Here is a 6,593-nt window from a genome sequence, read left to right as displayed (position 1 = left end):
CGTTTCACACCGAGCAATGCTAAAACCTTTCTAACTCTCCTGAAACTCAACTTTAACCCTTCCAACATTGTTGGAATGTTAAATAGATTTTGTCCAAATATTTCTCTCGCACACTTTGGTCAATTTGACTAAAGTTCGATATATCCTACCGAGGTTTCGGTATATTACATGTTCATCCAAAAAAAGTTGAATATGCAACAACGGAGGTGGTTAGAGTTGCTAAAAGACTACGACGTCACTATTCTATACCACCCGGAAAAAGCTAATGTCATGGCCGATGTACTAAGTAGAAAATCGGTTGAGAATTTGCCTTCGGCAATCACAACCGAACCGTCATTGCAAAAAGAGGTGCAACGATTTGGTCTTGAAGTAGTAGCTCCGGGAGTGCCGGCTGGTCTCGCCGCATTGGTGGTTCAACCGACCTTGTTGGAGAGGATTAAAGAGCAACAAGCGACCGATTCATATCTCCAAAAGGTGCGGGGTGAAGTTGAAAACGACAGTGTCGATGATTTTGACATTGGGACCGATGGCGCACTTCGATTTCGAAATCGTTGGTGTGTGCCTAAAAATGAGGATATTCGCAAGGCAATCATGCGAGAAGCGCATCAATCTCCCTAGAGCATTGACCTGGGCGGCACTAAAATGTACCAAGACTTCAAAGTGCATTATTGGTGGCCGTGCACTATATTGGGGAATTCGTAGCGCAATGTCTTACGTGCCAGCAAGTGAAAGCGGAGCGCCGGTTTCCGGCGGGAAAGCTTCAAAGTCTATCTATACCCGTTTGGAAGTGGAAAGACATCGCAATGGATTTTGTGACCGATTTGCCTCGATCTCAAGGCGGACATGATGCAATTTGGGTGATAGTGGATCGATTGACAAAATCGGCTCACTTTTTGCTGATCCACACCACGTAGTCCAGAGACAAATTGGCCGAAGTATATTTCAGCGAGGTTGTGAGACTTCATGGGATTCCGGTGTCTATAGTATCGGATCGAGACCCTAGATTCACATCTCATTTTTGGAGAAGCTTGCAAGACGTTCTGGGCACTCGGCTCGACTTTAGCACGGCATTTCATCCTCAGAGTGATGGCCAATCGGAGAGGACAATACAAATCCTTGAGGACGTGCTTCGAGCGTGTGTACTTGATTATAAGGGTGGATGGCATGATTATTTGCCGATGGCTGAGTTCGCGTACAATAATAGCTATCAAGAAAGCATCGCAATGGCGCCATTTGAAGATTTGTATGGAAAGAAGTGTCGTTCTCCTATCCATTAGAGCGAAGTGGGCGAGAGAGTTACTCTTAGTCCCGATGTATTACGGGTGGCGGAAGAGAAAGTTCACCTTGTCCGTCAACGGCTTGCGACGGCGCAATCAAAACAACAAAGCTATGCCAACAAGCGTAGAAAAGATTTAGAGTTCGCGGTTGGTGACCGCGTATTCTTAAAAGTATTCACCTATGCGAGGTGTAAAACGATTTGGGGTCCATGGGAAGCTAAGTCCCCGGTATGTTGGACCGTTTGAGATATTAGAGCGGGCCGGTGTGGTGGCATACAAGCTTGCATTACCACCGAGGCTTGTGGGAGTTCACAACGTATTTTATGTGTCCAATCTCCGCAAGTATATCCGCAATTCGACTCATGTGTTGGAATATGAGCACGTGGAGTTGAGCGAGGATATGACATATAAGGAATATCTGGTGTGTATCCTCGGTAGAGAAGAAAGAAAGTTGCGGAGTCGCACAATTCCGTATGTTAAGGTCCAGTGGAGTAATCATGCGGTGCGTGAAACCGCTTGGGAGCTTGAGGAGGCAATGCGAAAGATGTATCCTCACCTATTCGAGTCGACAATCTAAGGTATGTGTTTAGTTTCACGGACGAAACTATTTTTAAGGGGTCGAGAATGTAATATACCGAAACCCGGTAGGTTATATCAGACTTTCGTCAAATTGACCAAAGTGTGTCGAGAGAAATAGTTGGACAAAGTCCATTTGACATTCCAACAATGTTGGAAGGGTTAAAATTGAGTTCCAAGTGACTTAGAAAGGTTTTAGCATTGCTCGGCGTGAAATGGAGCCTGAGCACTGCCAAAACTGGGATCTGGGTGCTGCGTACCGGTACTGAGGAAGTGGTACCGGTACAAGGCCAGCCACCCGAAAAGGGAGCTCTCGAGTTTGGTCACTGCGCAATGGCATGTCGGTGATGGCCTCGATGCGTACCGGTACCCTGCAGCCACCCGAGAACAGCAGCTCTCGGGTTTGGGCTGTTGAACAAGGGCGTACCAGTGACAAAAACCCGCGTACCGGTACCCTGCACTACGAACAGCAGACTTTGACCTGCTATAAATAAAAAGAGTTGGAGAGCTTGTTTGTAATTATAGCAGCTTACAAAACCCCCCCACCTTCTCCTCTCTTGTCCACAGCCAAAAGAACCCTAAGGAGCTCTCTCTCTCTCTCTAAGAAGTCTCTCTCTGTCTTTTAGAGGTGGATCAAGAGGTGGATTTGGAGAAGAAGAAGGCTAGAAGGTGAAGCAACTTCTTCTTCTTCTTCCTTAGCTCAAGGAAAGGATAGTTTTTTGAGGTAAGCTCCATGAGCTCTCATGGTAGAACTCTAGGGATTGGTTTAAATGCCCTAAGAATGATTTTAGTTGAATCTTTAGATGATATTATGCTTGTTTTTGCTTATCTCCAAGATCCGTTTGGTGCTTATGCTATAGAGCATTGTTAGGGCATCAAAATTGGGGCTTTTGTCATAGATGGGTTTAAATGTAAATTGACCTTATAGAAACTTAATTGAAAGTATTTCCGACGCGTTAGTGGACTCAGTTCGAAGATCCGACGAGTCTACGCAAAGGAATTGGAAAAAGCCTATTTTGGCTTTGTTTTGCCACAGGGTAGAGAATAGGCGGCTAAAAATCACGAAAATCGAACTATAGCACCTTTGCAACCCTACGAGGTGGGTGGTGCTTTCCGAAATCCTCGAATTTCCTTTCATGTCGAAAATGTCATTTCTTGAGCATATGTGTATATTGAGCTTCAAGCATTGTAGGGTGATTGAGAGTTTGTTGTTGCATGTTGTGAGTATAAATACATATGACATCATTGTAAACTATTGAAAACTTGTAATGTAATATACCAAAAATTCGGAAAGTAAATATCAAACTTTAGTCAAATTGACCAAAGTGCGAGGATGGTACACTTTGGGAAGTCCGAAGGTGTTAAAATGATCAAAAGTGCGTTATGGGAGGTTTTCGAGAGCTAAAGAATCAAAAATCTGCAAACTGCAGTTTTTGAGCTCTCGGGGACCGATCCCTGGTGGGAGAGACCGGTCTCCGAACGTGTGCAAAGTGAGAAAGCCGAAAAAATCAGCTAAGTCCCAGAAAACCAGCTCTCGGGAACCGGTCCCTGCGGGGAGAGACCGGTCCCCGAGAGACCGGTCCGTCTGGGGGAGAGGCCGGTTGTGTCGCGCGTAGCCTTGGCTGCCCGCAGGGAGAGCTCTCTAGGACCGGTCCCAAGTCGGGGAGACCAGTCCCCGAGCCCGAAATCTGCCCAGTTTGAGCAGTTTAATAAGATAAAAGCTGAGGGGCTTATTTGCATTTATGCAACCCAATGGTTAAGTTGAGGGCAATGAGGGCTTTTTCCTCTCATTCTCTCCCTCACACTCCCTCTCATCTCTCTTTCTCTCTCTAGAAGACAAGAAGGAGAAGAAGAAGAGAAGGAAAGGAAGGAAAAGAAGAGGAAGAAGGTGAAGAAGAAGGCAAGGAGAAGAAGAAGACCCCTCCTCTCCTTCCCTAGCTTGGAAAAGGAAAGCTTACAAGGTAAGCTTTGAACCCTAATTACGGTAGAATCCAAACTAGGGTTTGGATTAAGCTAAGAATGATTTTTATAGAACCTTTAGAGTATTTGAAGCTTTCTTTTGCTTCCTTTTGAGATCAAAACCATGGAATGGTGGAGATGGTGAAGCTTGAAGGAGAGCTTCAACCTCTCTCATGGTAGAATCCAAATTAAGGTTTTGATTTGTCTAAGAATGATTTTAATGGAATTTCTAGAGTAGATTGAAGCTTCTTTTGCTTCCCAAAGAGATCAAACGCTAGGTTTGATGTATGCTATGGAGTTAGGGCACCCAAATTGGGGCTTTTGCTCGTGGGGATTTCTAAGTGAAATTAACCCTCTAGAAATCTAATTGGGGGTGTGTCCGACGCGTTAGTGCGCTCGGATTAACGTTACGAAAAGTCTATAAAAAGTTATGGGCAAAATGGCCTAAGTTGGCTTCGTTTTGCCGCAGGTGAAGAACGAGGAGTCTAAAAATCCCAAGAAAATCAGCGGAGCACCCTTGAGAACCTACGAGGTGGGTGGTGCTATCCAAACTCGTTGAACTTCCTTCTATGCCTAATGTGTCATTCAATTGAGCATATGTTATATACATTCTTGCATGCATTGTAGGGTAAATGCGATGAGAGTAATGTGATGTTGCATATTGTGAGTACGATTTGCCTAATGAGATGCTTGAGAACTCCTATGAATGTTTAACCCTATGTATGCATGAGATAGAATGTGAGCACCAAAGTGAGGCAAAAGAACAGAGTGACACAATGAGACATAGATCAAGTGGCATTCGATAATGTAGAGTAAAGTGACACTAGAGTTAGTGTAAGGCAATGAATCAATGTGATGTAAAGAGCAATGACAATGACTAAAGTAAAGGGAATGTGGGGCATAAAGAATATGCGAAGAGTGAAGAACATGATTGTTAGAGATAGATAAAGTAAAGAAATGTAAAGAACTATGATTGCTAGAGTAGCAACATAAAGTGATGAAAAGAACACTAGAGTTAGTGTAATGACATGATTGAACTTATAATCCTTAGAGTTAAGGATTCGATCATACTTGCTATGAGTTCCGTGCTCGAGGGCGGTCGCTCTCCCTTGGGCGATGCGCTCCGGAGTTTTTGTATCACGGGTTGGAGTAAACCCGAGGACGGTCTTAGCAGGAGGCAGCTGAGGGCCCGCGATGATGGACTTAATGTGAAGCAAGTTAATGTGGCGAAACCCCCGGGTTAGCCGTGAGATTAAAGAACAAAGAGTAAAGAATAAGAAACAAAGAGTAAAGAGAAAGAACAAAAGAACTTGCATAATCTGCATGAGTTTTATGTTGAGCATACTTCTTGCTTTATTGTTCAGGCATATTAGCATCATGTTATAGATTGGTTACTATATTCAGCTTATCCTTTCTACTATGCCTGAGTTAGTCCTAGTGGGAAAGTCGGTGATGTTGGGGCCGAACCCACTGGAAACTTTGTTGTAGTTTTCACCCCACTATTCTACAGAGCCGGGACCGAGCGAGCCGGCGAGCGACCGTGGTAAAGGTATCGCACCCTAGACAGAGGCCACCCGAGTCGGGCATACATTTAGTTAGTAGTTTACCCTTTTATCATCTTTTGTATTTGATGATTTAAGATGTTGATGTATAAAGCAAAGAAAGAAAAAAGAAAGAAAAGGAATGTAAAGTTTATTTTGAGCATATGTGATGTAAAAAGAAATGATGCAAGCGATATAATAAAAGGTAAAGAATCATGAAGGTACAAGTTGGATGTAATGTATATGATCTAAATTGAATCATAGAACAAAATGAATGTTAGTTTTCCTTTCTCTCACTCATGGCTATTGCTTGCCCTCGTGTAAGCCGTTTGTGTATGTTTCCGCTAGTGCACTTCTTGTTTGAAAATGTACAGGTGATGAGCCTTGGGTGGATAGGAAAAACTTTGTCCGTTCGGCGTCTGTTTGACGTGCTCGGGCCAGCCTAAATTGGTATCGGTCTCGGGGCGTGACAGATATCGTGGTATCAGAGCCAAGAGTGAAAGAATAGGAATAGACCTAGAGACCCTTAGGATTGGAAGACCTTAAGGATCTAGGAAACGTGAGTGACATGGAATTAAAGTTAGCGAAAGCATGTAATTGGGTTATGTTGGGACGCCTCTAATGTGATTAGAGGCTAAGTTTAATTTTCATTTGTTTCCTACTCCTTGTTTTGTGTCGGGCGGCCGACGACATAATGCTTGGGGCAAGAACGAATGTATAAGTTGTTTCGCCGGATTGGGTATGGTCAAGTAATGTTGGTCATGTAGTTAATGCGAGTTGCTTCTTTTCAGGAAGCAATGGCACCTCGTGGACGACCCCAGACAAGGTCGATGCCGGATGAGCCAAGTGTGGAGCCCGAGCGATCCATAGTGAGTGGCGACGGAGAGCTTAGGGAGTAGATGGCCGCGCTTATTGGCGTAGTGCGGCAACAAGCGGAGTCTGTTCAACGCCAAGGGGAGCAGATTCAGCGGCTCCAGGAGGCTTTGGAGCGTCAGCAGGCGGCGGCCCAGGCGGGTGTCGAGCATGTCGCGCCCCCTGCGGTAGTGCCGAGTGTAGGCGAGGGAGCGGCGGCAGTGGCGGCTGTCCCAGTTACGGTAGTACCGGCCGGATCGGGAACCTCGAATACCGATAATGCGGCGGCAGAGGTGGAGCGAGAGTGCACATTGGCGGCTCTCATTTAGTTCAAGAAGTTCAACTCACCTACCTTCGAGGGCGGTTTGGTGGAGCCGGCGGTCATGGA

Source organism: Ananas comosus, linkage group 24 (genome assembly GCF_001540865.1).
Source record: "Ananas comosus cultivar F153 linkage group 24, ASM154086v1, whole genome shotgun sequence".
Lineage (NCBI taxonomy): Eukaryota > Viridiplantae > Streptophyta > Magnoliopsida > Poales > Bromeliaceae > Ananas > Ananas comosus.
Note: the sequence above shows the minus strand (reverse complement) of the source record.